The 13,120-nt window shown below is 39.0% G+C and overlaps 1 protein-coding gene across 8 annotated transcripts in view; it reads left to right on the forward strand.

Annotated features, from left to right (window-relative positions):
- Positions 1-13,120, forward strand: part of Erbin (erbb2 interacting protein) — a 108,594-nt gene that overhangs the window by 15,524 nt on the left and 79,950 nt on the right. The gene's annotated exons all lie outside the window — the stretch shown is intronic.

The following is a 13,120-nucleotide window of genomic DNA, read 5'->3' on the forward strand; positions in this document are numbered from 1 at the left end:
AAATGTTTAATTAAAAGATGGATAAACAAATTGGAGGAGATGACACTCTGCCGTTAGAAAGAGCTAATTATTGACTAAACACAGCTGACTCTCAAAAACATTGTATAATGAAAGAAGCCAGACACAGGAGTATGCGTTATATGAGTCTATTCATCATGAAATGTTAAAACCCATCTCTAATGTTAGATGTGAAGAGTGTTTGCCTCTGGATAGTAGGGGTGTTAACTGGATGGAGGGAATTTGGGGGGTAATGAAGATGTCCTGAAACCCCAATATAATTGTTCATTTCATTGTATAGAAACTTTGCCAAAAAAAAAAGGGCAGGTGAAGTGACTCAGCAGGTAAGGCATTTGCTGCCAAGCCTGACAACACGAGTTTTATCCCTGCAGGTTTTCCTTTGACCTCTGTGTGTCATGGCATGTGTTCTTCCACCAGTTAATGAATGAATATAGTAAGAATTACAAAGGAACAAAAATGTGCACGTCTAGATCCTGCATGCCAGAGATTCTAATGTAATTTTTTAGGTGATGGCGTGAGCATTGGATTCTAAATTATAATCATAATTAAGAACTTTGAGTTCAGCTGGCACATGCCTTTACTCCCAGCACTCAGGAGGCAGGAGCAGAAGGCTCTCTGAACTGGAGGTCAGCCTGTGTTTTTGTTTTTGTTTTTTTATACTCTTTACTCTTTTGGCTCTTTCTTCTTAGGGGAGGGGGACTCGCCACCAAGCTTCCAAGTAAATCACATGGAGGCTTATTCTTTCTTATGAATGCCCAGCCTTATCTTGGCTTGTTTCTAGCCAGCTTTTCTTAACTTCAATTGTCCCATCTATATTTTGCCTCTGGACTTTACCTTTCTCTATTGTATATATCTTTCTTTACCTCTTACTCCGTGGCTTGCTGTGTAGTTGGGTGGCTGGCTCCTGGAGTCCTCGTCTCATTCTCCTTCTGTTCCTCCATCTTCTCCTATTTATTCTCTCTGCCTAGCATCCCCACCTATTTCTCTCTCCTGCCTTGCTATTGGCCATACAATTCTTTATTAGATCATCAGATGTTTTACACAGGCAAAGTAACACAGCTTTATAGAGTTAAACAAATGCAACATAAAAGAATACAACACATCTTTGCACCATTAAACAAATATTCCACAACATAAACAAATGTAACATATCTTTAATATTCTGCAGAGAGCCTGATCTACAGACGAGTTCCAGGACAGCTAGGGCCACACAGAGAAACTCCGTTGAGTTCAATTTTAGGAATCATTGGTTACATATAACTTGCCTTTAGATGTAGTCCTATCACGAATGCACTTGTAACACATGTAGATTGACACAGGTATGTGATATTGTCAACTAAACTACAGTTAGAAGAGACATTGTTGTTTGTAATAGGATTTGATGACAAAAATTTTGAAACAAAATAAATCTTAATATTCTCTTAATTTCCTGGCTATTTACACCTTATTAAAATACTATGTAAAAAGCAAAACAATCTACCCACTCCAAATACAAACACTGTATTGACTCCTTCATTACAGGACACCAATCATCCCTGGCCTCTGACTAAGCCATTGACTATCATGTCTGAGGACCACTGTCAGATGTGGTGTTTTACTGCGTCAGTTCCTTATTCTGTAAGGAATTGTATTTTCCATGTGAGTCTGATAATGTGTAAAGATGAGTTTTAGGTGTCTTTGTTGGGGAGGGCACTTTAAAACTTTTAAAATTGTGTGTGCGTATCTGTGTAGAGCAGTGTAATTTTCCTAATACTGTGACCCTTTAATACAGTTCTGCATGTTGTGGTGACCCCCAACCGTAAAAGTAATTTCATTGCTACTTCATAACTGTAATTTTACTACTGTTATGAACCATAATGTAAATATCTGTGTTTTCTGCTGGTCTTAGGCGACCCCTATGAAAGGGTTGTTCAACCCCAAAGGATCGAGAACTACTGGTATAGAGGTCAGTGCACATATGAGTGCAGGTGCCCCCAGAGTGCAGAAGAGGGGTCAGATTTCTTGGAGCTGGAGTTGTGGGCCACCAGATGACAGAGCTGAGAACTAAAATCTAATCCTCTGAAGACCAGCAATTGCTCTTTAACCTCTGAGCCAAGGTGTACATGTCAATATTAAGAGCAATCAACCAATTTGGTATCAGGAGTGGTAATGCAGATGAGTGGTCAGGCCTATTGAGTGTCCGTGTTTTATTGTGTTGCAAAAAGTTAATGATCTAGCGTTTGACCAGAGAAGAGTTGTAAAAGACAGCTTGTAAGTTACCCATATTTAAAGTAATACCTCAGTGAAATGCTAGAGTAATTACTAAAGTTCTGAGACAAGTCACTTTTTTATTTTAAAGTCATGTGGATGGAAGAACAGTTATTTTGTAATGTATAGTATACCAAAATGATAATGAAGAAACAACTGATTTTTCCATTTGAGTGAAAAATTGGTGACTTCCTCACTTGTCTCTTTTTGGATAAAATTTGATTAGAGGATAGATCCTGTTTTCTGAGTTAATTACTACTTGGAGAATTTTACTGGGAAAGTGGAGAAATTAAGCTACTAGAAAAAAATGTCATGCCCACCTGTAAAGCTTCAGAGTTTAAAATACAGTTTACAGATATATTTGTGTGTTTCCACTGTAGGCAGTTAGTTTGTGGACAACTTACAGCAGAGGGTAGAACCTCAGCAATATGACAGAGGAGAGAGCACCCTTGCTTACTTGATTCTGCTTAAGCTTCCATCACGTTAATGTAGCATAACACATGAAGTTATATCTATATGCCAACATTTTATAAATGAAATGTTTCATACTCATAGCTTTAGATTTAATACTATTAATTATTCCCCCAATTAGCTGATTTAACTAGGGGTTCATGCATTCTACTCCAGACTATACTCTTAATCTCTATTTTAGTAATTGTCATCAAATTCTATAATTTTCTTCAAAAACAATTAATATTGAGATTAAGAATGTAGCTTGAGTTTCTCTCCGGGTCTCGCCAAGCCCCCGCAGTCCCGTAGCCCACTTATAAAATAAACACACAGACGCTTATATTATTTAAACTGTTTGGCCAAATGGCTCTGGCTTCTTGCTAACTGTTTTTACATCTTAAATTAACCCATTTTATAAATCTATACCTTATCACATGGCTCGTGGCTTACCAGTATTTTACATGTTGGTACTCATGGTGGTGGCTGGCAGTGTCTCTCTGCCTCAACCTTTTATTTCCCAGAATTTTCTTCTCTCCTTGTCCTGTCTATACTTCCTGTCTGGCTACTGGCCAATCAGTATTTATTTATTTATTTAAGATTTATTTATTTATTATGTGTACAGTGTTCTGCCTGAACGACGGAAGAGGGCACCAGATCTCATTACAGATGGTTGTGAGCCACCATGTGGTTGCTGGGAATTGAACTCAGGACCTCTGGAAGAAAAGTCAGTGCTCTTAACCTCTGAGCCATCTCTCCAGCCCCAGTGTTTTGTTTATTAACCAGTCAGAGCAACACATTTAACATACAGAACATACCATAGCATAAGAAGATAATACTGAATTGGCAAAATCACTACTACCTGACTCTTAAGAGATCTCTTATTTGCTACATTACTATTTAATTTAATCTAACTTTTTTGAAAGAGTTCCACCAAAAATGCAAATCATTTATAAATAAAATATATCTGCTTTGAAATTTTGTTACTAAATGCAATTTAACATAAATATTATTCACCTGTAAAGTAGCATATTTCTTTTTTAAAAAAAATTTCATGCAAAGGTATTTTTAAAGCTTTTGATTAAACTGTAGAAATGGTGGCAACTTCCATTTACTCAATTGAGTCACACTTCCGAGATGCCTATGTTAGTTAATATTACTCAGTTAAAGTTTTTTAGTAATGACAATCAATGCATATAAAAACTATTTCAGGGCTGGTGAGATGGCTTAGCAGACAAAAGCACTTGCTATGCACACTTGACCTAAGTTTGATTTTTGGAACCCATGGTGAAGGAGAGAAATACTCTTGAAAGTTAATCTCTGACCTCCACTGGGTGCCATTGCATGTACTGCACACACACACGGTGCATGTACTGCACACACACGGGAGTGGGGAGATCACAAGGGACCTATTATAGAAGATTGTAAAACTACAATGTATTTCAGTAAAGGACAGCCTAAAACAGTTCTTCTTGTTTTTGAACATGCATGTGGTGTATGTGTGTGTCCCGGCGTGTACCCTTTCATGCACAGGTGAAGGCAGAAGTTGATTTAGATATCTTCCTCTGTTCTCCATTTTATTTTTAAACATTCAGTGTCTTCTGTCACTCTCTGCCTGTTCCTTTGGAGCAGGGTATTTCCCTGAACCTGGAGCTCATGTTTTCTAGGCTAAAATGGAAGCCCCAAAGCCACAGTAATTCTCCTGTCTGTGTTCTGCACCCCTCGAGCTGGAGTACAGGCATTCAGGGAACACCTGACTTGATACCTACGTGCTAGGATCTAAGCTCTGTTCTCATGATTGCACAGCTCTCCTTTCCTGATTTTTCATGTTTATTTGTGTGGAATGTATGCATCTATATGCATTTATATGTATGTGGGTGCACATAGGTGCATGTGTGTGGAGAGGCCCAAGGTTAGTATCTGTAATTCTAACTTGATCATTTCCCACTTTATTCATTGAGCTGAACAATAAGGTGTGTAGATAGCCAGCTTGCTCCAGGGGACTCCTGTTTGTACTTTCTGAGCACTGAAATTAAAAGCAGGCTGCTACACCCACTTGACCTTTACATGGGTTCTGGGACAAAGCTTAGGGTGGTGAGTCCTTTAGTGTGGATGGAAGGATAGAGACAGTGGTTTACAAAATAACTGAGGATACCTACATAGATTTTTTTCATATATTTGAGTTTTTATTTTTTTCTAAATTTTAAGTTCAGAAGCTTTGCTATAATTTAAGTTCAGAAGCTTTAAAGCTATAAAGCTATCAATGTGATTGACCCTTTTGTGAAATAAGCAGAAACTAGAAAAATGGGATTGTATGAAGGATTTAATTGGTCTTGTGGACGCTCGAGGCCTAGAAGGGGGTTCATTTCAGGAAGAAATTAAAACAAATAATTAGAAAGTGTTCAGGAATTCAGGTGCATCTCTGTCTGATATTTTTCTTCAATGAGAGTGTTCTGATTCTTTGCAGCTCCTTCCATGGGAACTGTCTTTTGGTCTTAACATATTATGGAGAGAGAAGAAGGTGGCTTTGCTTCTGGTCTGCAACAGCGTTACTGCTACCTGGTTGGTTCTGCAGTGGATATGGGAAACACCCTTTCAGATGGGAGAACAGCCTTGAAAGCAGGGCTGATCTATTGGGCAGGCTGCTTGTTATACATATCTATTTCCCAAGCCACATACTCTGCCTTACTATTTGCACAGAGGCACGAAATGGGTTTGTGGTGACTATTTTTAGAGAAATGTGAAGTCACTGGAGTGAGAAGCTGTTCTAAAGAGGTCTGATGTGTTTTCTTGAACACAGCGTGATGTTTCCAGGGTTTATTTATCCCTGCTGTATCATATGCCAGTACAATATCTTTTTCTAAAATAGCTAACTGATACTCCACTGTATGGACATGACATTTTGTTTAATCTGTTAATTGGTAAGTCTTTGGGCTGCTTCAACCTTTTGCTCACTGAATAATGCTGCTATAGGGTTTTTGTTTGTTTTTTCAAGGTTATTTGTTTTTAGCCCTTTGTTTCATACCTAGTAGTGAAATTGTTAAATTGTTGTCATATAATAACTGTGATTTTGGTTTTTTGAAAGAGGATCTCTCCATGACCCTGGTTATCCTGGAACTCACTCTGTAGACCAAGCTGGCCTAGAATTCAAAGAGATCCACCAGCCTCTGCCTTCTTCCCGAGTATTGGGAATCAGGGCATGTGCCACCATGCTGATAGTAACTGTGTTTCATGTTGTGGATGTGCTAATCTGTTTTCAAAGTGGCTGTACCATTTTCATATCACCATCAGTAAAGTACAAGCGTTCTAGTTTCTCCACATCCTCCTTGGCATTTATTTCTGTCTTGAGGATAATCCCTCTACTTGCATAATGGTGAGTTACTGGAGTTTTGATTTGTGTTTTCCTGACTAAAGATGCTAGCATCTCTATGTGCTTTGGGTTTTTGTTCACCTTGGAGAAAACCCTGTTCACATTTTTTTTTTTTTTTTTTTTTGAAACAGGAGTTCTAACTACTGATCAGTATCCTTTTGTAGCCAAGGATTGTGCTAATCTACTCACTCCCACTTCCCAATATTGGGATCACAGGCATGTGCCACCATGTTCAGTTTATGTTGTGTTGAGAGTTAAAACCAGGGCTTTATGCTAGACAATATTTTATTAATAGAACTGTAGCTCTGGCCATGTTGTGATTTCTTTTTGTTGCATTTTAAGAGTTCTTTTAATATAAATACAAATCCACTATCAGATATATTATTTAAAGGTACATCTTCCATTCTGTGGGGGGTCTTTTCAACTTTTTTGTAGTAATAATATTCTTTTACATTATTGACAGTGTCTCTGGTGTTTGTTTTATTCTTGGAGGTGACACTAATGGTTGTTAGTTTTTTAACTGAGCATATAGTCCTGTTTCTAATTTACTAAAATTTTTGTCAAGAATGAATGTTGCATTTTGTTTATGTAGACATGATTTGATATTTAGGGAGAAAGTTTGTTTTCCTTCTTTGGTATCTGATTTTGTGACCTATAGATAATGGCTTTCCATTCATTTTGGCACCTCTTAATTATAGTTTACTGTTGTTTAATATAACATAGGGTTTTGTATTAGTTAGGGTTTCTGTTGCTGTGAAGAGACACCATGACTACAGCAACTCTTATAAGGGAAAACATTTAATTGGGGTGGTTCAGTCCAATATCATCATGGTGGAGAGAATGGCAATGTGCAGGCAGACATGGTGCTGTGTTGTGGAATATTAGTTGAAGATGTGTTACATTTGTTTATGCTGTGAAACATTAGTCAATGATGCAGAGATGTGTTGCGTTCTTTTATGTTGCATTTGTTTAACTCTGTGAAGCTGTGTTACTTTGCCTGTCTAAAACATCTGATGTTTTAGAGCTGAATGGCCAATAGCTAGGCAGGAGAGAGAAATAAGTGGGGTTAGTGGGCAGAGAGAATAAACGGAAGAACAAGAAGAGGGAGGAGCGAGAGAATGAGAGGAGGACGCCAGGGGCCAATCATCCAGACACACAGCCAGCAACAGAGTAAGAGTAAAGAAAGACATATAGAATAGAGAACAGTAAAAGCTCAGAGGCAAATGGTAGATGGGAATAATTTAAGAAAAGCTGGCTAGAAACAAGCCAAGCTAAAAACTGGGCATTCATATGTAAGAATTAAGTCTCCGTGTATTTATTTGGGAACTGGGTGGTGGGCCCCCAAACAGCAAAGAGGAAAAAACCAAGCAAGTACAGTGCTGGCAAAGCAGCTGAGAGTCCTACATCTTGCAGGCAACAGGAAAATGGTCTGAGACGCTGGGTGGTATCCTGAGCATAGGAAACCTCAAAGCCCACCCCACAGGGACACACTTTTTCCAACAAGGCCACACCCACTCCAACAAAGCCACACCTCCTAATAGTGCCACTCCTTATGAGATTATGGGGGCCAGTTACATTCAAACTCCACAGGTTTAAAACAGAAAACAAGTAATTACAACTACAGGTTCTTCTTATGTTGTTCAGGCTGGCTTTGATCATCTGACCTCAAGTGATCCTCTTGGTTGTGCTTCTTGAGAGCTGGGATATGTATCAGGGCAGGCTCTAATATTTGTTTGTTTGTTTGTTTGTTTGTTTATTTAAAATAAAAGGCTTCCCTGAATAATCCTGGTTGGCTTTGAACTTGACATTCTCCTGCCTCAGCCTTTTTTTTTTTTTTTAAAGTATTCTTGAGTCTGTACATTAAATAGTTAATTTATGTTAACGTGGAAGATACCACTATCAAAGTTATATTAAACTTACAGTAATGAATTGGGAAATGATATTTAATTTTATAACATTTTTATAAAAAGCTATGCATATTTTAAAACATAACCACTATTGTTATTTTAGTAAATACTAAAAATTCAAAATCAATATGTTGATGAATTTAGCAATTTTAAACTTACTATCTGTACTACTAAATGCCCATTGTCATTTCTGTTTTCACATTTTTTCCATCTTTTTTATGTTGTATTTTTTTATTTTATAATTTAATTTAATTTTACATATCAGCCGTGGATTCCCTTGTCCTCCTCCCCTACCCCCCAGCCCACCCCCCTGTTTTCACATTTTGTATCTTTGAGTCTTCTGAGATATTATCTATCTTTTTGAATTTGCAATATATTCCAAGCTGGCTCAAACTCAAAAATTTTCCTGCTTTGGCCTCCCTTGGTTTACAGGTACATGCTACCACTTCTTGCTCCACCCCCACCCCCAAAAGTATTTGTGTGCATGTGTGTTGGGGAGAGTGTTGTTGGAGTAAGCTTTCTACTCCTGATTTACATCCCTAGCCTTCTCTGTCTGTCTCTGTCTGTCTCTCTCTCACTCTCTCTATGTAATTAATAACTATAATAATTAAAAATATTACATATGTGTTGTGTTTAACAAAACTTCAGTGGTTTGATTTTACCAATAAAGTCTTGGGAGCCAGATGCTGGGGTTAAAAAAAAAAATCCTGCTAGCTCAGAGAGGCAGAGAAAGCACCCAGCTGACCTTCCACCTCCACTGACATCCCAGAACCTCCTCCTTCTCTGCCATCTTAAACAAAACTCCTCTGAGTGTTCCTTCCTTCTATTTCCTGTGTGTCTCTATCTTCATCCTCCTGTTTTCTTCTTAATCATCCTATGTCCTCTTCCTGTCAACTGGTTGCTTGCTCTGCCTCTTGACCTATGGTTGACTTTATTTAATCCGGTTTACAATATTCAAGCAGAAAGCTCTTGGATTAAAGGTCTGTGCTAGGACTGAGCCACACCATGACTAGAAGCAGGTTTTTCCCGGTAAATATCACAATATCGGGGTTCATAGTGTGATCAATTATCCCGCAACACACATACACACACACACACACACACACACACACACACACACACCCTACACAAGTTTTTAAATTTTATTTTTGTGAGCTTGTGAGAGTGGGTGGGGAGGGGGAGTTCATGAGACGAGAGGAAGATGTTGGGTGTCCTCTTGTGTCACTCTGCTTATTCCCTTGAGCCTCAGTGATCTTCCTGTTTCCTCGTCGCGGCACCAGGGTTAAGTTGTGCATGGCCCCTGTCTTTTTCCATGGATGCTGGACTCAGAACTCAGGTCCTCCTCATGCCTGTGCAGCCATGCTTGTACCTACTGAAACTCTTCAGAGTCCCTCTTCTCGTCTTACTGCTCATAGTCGCCCATAAAACCAGACCGTCCATTTCATCTTTCCTCCTCCATGATTCCCACTCTTCCCTTCTCTTTCCAGCAGCCCTGGGAACTGAATGCAGGGTTTCACATATGCTAGGCAAGTGCTCTGAGCTGTGCTTCTGGATCTTTTGAAGATTTTTGCTTTAGACAGTACTGTTAACTTACATCTTGACCCCATACTTGTTTTGTAGCCCAGGCAGGTCTTGAACTTGGGTTCTTCCTGCTTCTGTTTCCTGAGCACCTGAACCTGTGCCTAGTACTCTTTCTCTTAATCTTTTGTGTCCCCTTATTAAATGGGGCTATTGGATGGAGAGCTAGATGTGCAAGTTTGAGGTTAGAAAAGGACTCACTTCAGTGCAGCTGGCATTGCTTATGGACTGCATTGTATTCTCTTAGCTCACCCTTGACTTTTAGCTTCAGGCATGGGAATTGGTACTATGAAGAATTAGGCTTACCTGAGGCTGGACAGTCTCCAACAGTCTTCCTTTTTTTTTCCTCCATGACTTCTTAGCTGTGGGAGGTCTAGATTAGAGAGCAAGGCATTGGTGGTAAGGAAGAGGTTAAGTCCCTAGATGCAGCTCTGCTCATGTCTGCCACTGAGAGGAGCAGTGGATAAAAGCTTCTCATTCATCGTCTAGGTGGAGAGTTCTGAGTAACCTTTTGTGTTTTCTCAGCAGGTTGAAGGGAAACAAGCTCCTGTTCCATGATATGGAAGACTGTGATAATAGATCATTCCTTATTTAAGGGAGTCGCTCTATCCCTGTCTTACTCTTCTTGCTCCTCCAGCTAGTTTCTCAAACACCTATCTTTAATCATGCCCTAGCCAATTTGAGGGACAAGTTGGAACCCAAAGATAGCATTCACTTATATTGTGTTTATTAGATTTTGAAATTTTTCAATTAAATTACTTTTGACTGGTACACAAAAGCATACAGTTGTACATATTAATGGAATAATATGATATTCTGATGTGGATGCACTATATAATCTTTAAGTCAGGTTAAACATATCCTTCTCCAAACATTTATGATTTCATTAGGGTAAAAACTTTAAAAAATATTTATTCTAGCTTCTTGAGTACTTAGAATTTGGAAAATAGATAATACTTCAAAGATTGAAATTGAGTGATTACTCGGGGTAGGTTTGAGTATATGTAAACAAGGAATAAGGTGTATGTTATGTGTTAAGAGGTTGGTTTAAAGAGGATCAACAAGCAAAGAGACTTGGCGTGCCCAGGCGCCGTGACAGAATTAGGTGGGTGGGAAATTTTCATTGGACTGGCAGGACAGATGGGGCTGAGGTTGGAGGAAGAACAGTTGGGGACTAGAGAGATTGCTCAGTGGCAGTGAGTGTTGACTGCTGTCCTAGAGGATGGGAGTTCCGTTCTCAGCATCCACATTGGGCGCTCAGGGGATCTGATACCATCTTTGGACTTCTACAGGCACTCGTATATACGTACGTACGTACGTATATACATACATACACACACACACACACACACACACAAACTTTAAACAGGAAGAATAAAAGAAGACAGTAAACATGGACAGCTTGTTTGAGGGATTTGGCTGTAAAGGGGAGCAGGATAAAGGTCTGATGATAATTGAACACAGGCACTCTTCAAAGAGAGTTTTTTTTTAAGATGAGAGGCAAAAATATGTCTTGTTTATGTAGCATATGGTCAAACTTTTTGTCCATTACAGTTTAATCAGTTAATTGATTTAAATAATGATGCTCAAGCTCAAATTCAGGGTCTTGTAGATGCTAAGCCTAAGCTTTGAACCTGAGCTAATTTCTCCTGGCTCTCTTTTTAAAAGTATTTCCAGTTGTCTCTGTAATGATAGTCTTAATATTATTGCTCATGATTTTAATATAGTAATCTAGTTTTATTCTCATTGACTCTTCCTAAATCATGTTTGATGAATCTTAGAAGTGAAAACAGTTCTTAAATATTACTAACAGAAATAAAGATTAGGAATTACTTTAGCATAGATTTAAACACTCAAAAGTAAAAAAAATTGAAGGCATTTACATAAAGAAGTTAAAATTGCCACAGGATTCTTTTTTTTTTTTTTTTTTTTGAGACAGGATTTCTCTGCGTAGCTTTGTGCCTTTCCTGGAACTCACTCTAGCCCAGGCTGGCCTCAAACTCACAGAGATCTGCCTGCTTCTGCCTCCCGAGTGCTGGGATTAAAGGCATGCACCAGCACTGTACGGTACCACAGGATTCTTATTAATGGAGAAGAAAATCCTGTCAAGACTGTATGAGAAGGTGGTGGATTTGAAATAGTGCCATGATTAAACTTCCTTCCTTGTGAATATACATTTGTGATGACATTGGATAAAATGTTTCTTTGCCCGGTTTTTATCAACCTGCTGCTGAAAATCCAGTCAACTCTGTGATAGGAACAGGTGAAATTCACCCACAGACTTTCTTTTCTGTACTGTCCCTCCCTCCCAAGTTTGAACTGTTTTCTTTCTTTACTCCCCTTTCTTCCTTAGGATTGTAGAATACTCTGACACAACTCTTTACTAACTTTCTCTTTGGGATAGTCAGTATAATGATTGTAGAATGAAAGACTTTGGAAAGTCATTTGAAGGCCTTTGTGCCTTAAATTGTGCCAGTCCTCCTGGATTGAGGTGGAGAATTCCACAGATTCTTCTATTATTCGTCAAGTTTCCTCAGCAGAAGAGTAAGCCAGATAGTATTTCTTCCATTAGAGTATTTTTTTCTGTAAATTTGGCTGTTTCATTTATGCTGAAAATCTATATGGAGATTTCGACTTCTAATTAGGCTATAGAAAGATACAAAAGAGCTTTAGTTACTAATATTAAGAAAAACCCAAAAATATAAATCACAGGTACTAGAAGTAGATGTAGCAGGAATCAGTGGACTGAGCAGCCAGCTGGAGGGCTGGCCTGGTGGTCAGAGGACTGACTGCTCTTCCAGACGACAGAGATTGAGCCCAGGCTCTCACGGGGACTAAGCAGGCTCTTCCTTGAGCAGTGTGCACCCCTCACTCTGCGTGAATTTTAGCCAGCTAGTCGTAGGGTTCCACCCAGGGTTGTTGATGATGATGATGATGATGATGATGATGATGTTCTTCTTGTCTTTCTTTTCCTTACTTCTTCTTCCTCCTTCCTCTTCCTCTCCTCTTTCTTCCTCTTCCTTGTTCCTCCTCCTTTTTCTTCCTTCCTCTTCTCCTCCTCATCTTCTTCCTCTTCCCCTCCTCCTTCCTCTTCCTTTTTTTCTTCATGACAGGTTTTGCTAGTGCAATCTATGGATGGTTACCCATATCCTATTTATAAAGTTTATAAGGGGCTGTAGAGATGGCTCAACAGTTAAGAGTGTGTCCTGCTTTTTCAGAGGACCAGGTTCTGTTTATAGCACACACATGGGACAACTCAGGAGCACCTATAACTCCAGTTCTTGGGGATCCAACACCCTCTTGCATCCATGGGCACCTGCATGTATGTGGTACACATAAACTTACTCAGGTGCACACTCTCATATACTCAATAAAAAGTAAGTAAATCAAAAGGGTCTTTCTCATTCTTAAAAACAGAGTTTATAGTTGGCTTCCTTTGTCTAGAGTATGTATCTATTTGAATGTGATACAGTGACACTCATTGCTTTGTACCACTCAGTTGTGCTCATTTAACTAGAGTTTTCTTCTCTGCCTCCAGGCTCACTTGTCTTTC

Source organism: Peromyscus leucopus, chromosome 11, assembly GCF_004664715.2.
Source record: "Peromyscus leucopus breed LL Stock chromosome 11, UCI_PerLeu_2.1, whole genome shotgun sequence".
Classification (NCBI taxonomy): Eukaryota; Metazoa; Chordata; class Mammalia; order Rodentia; family Cricetidae; genus Peromyscus; species Peromyscus leucopus.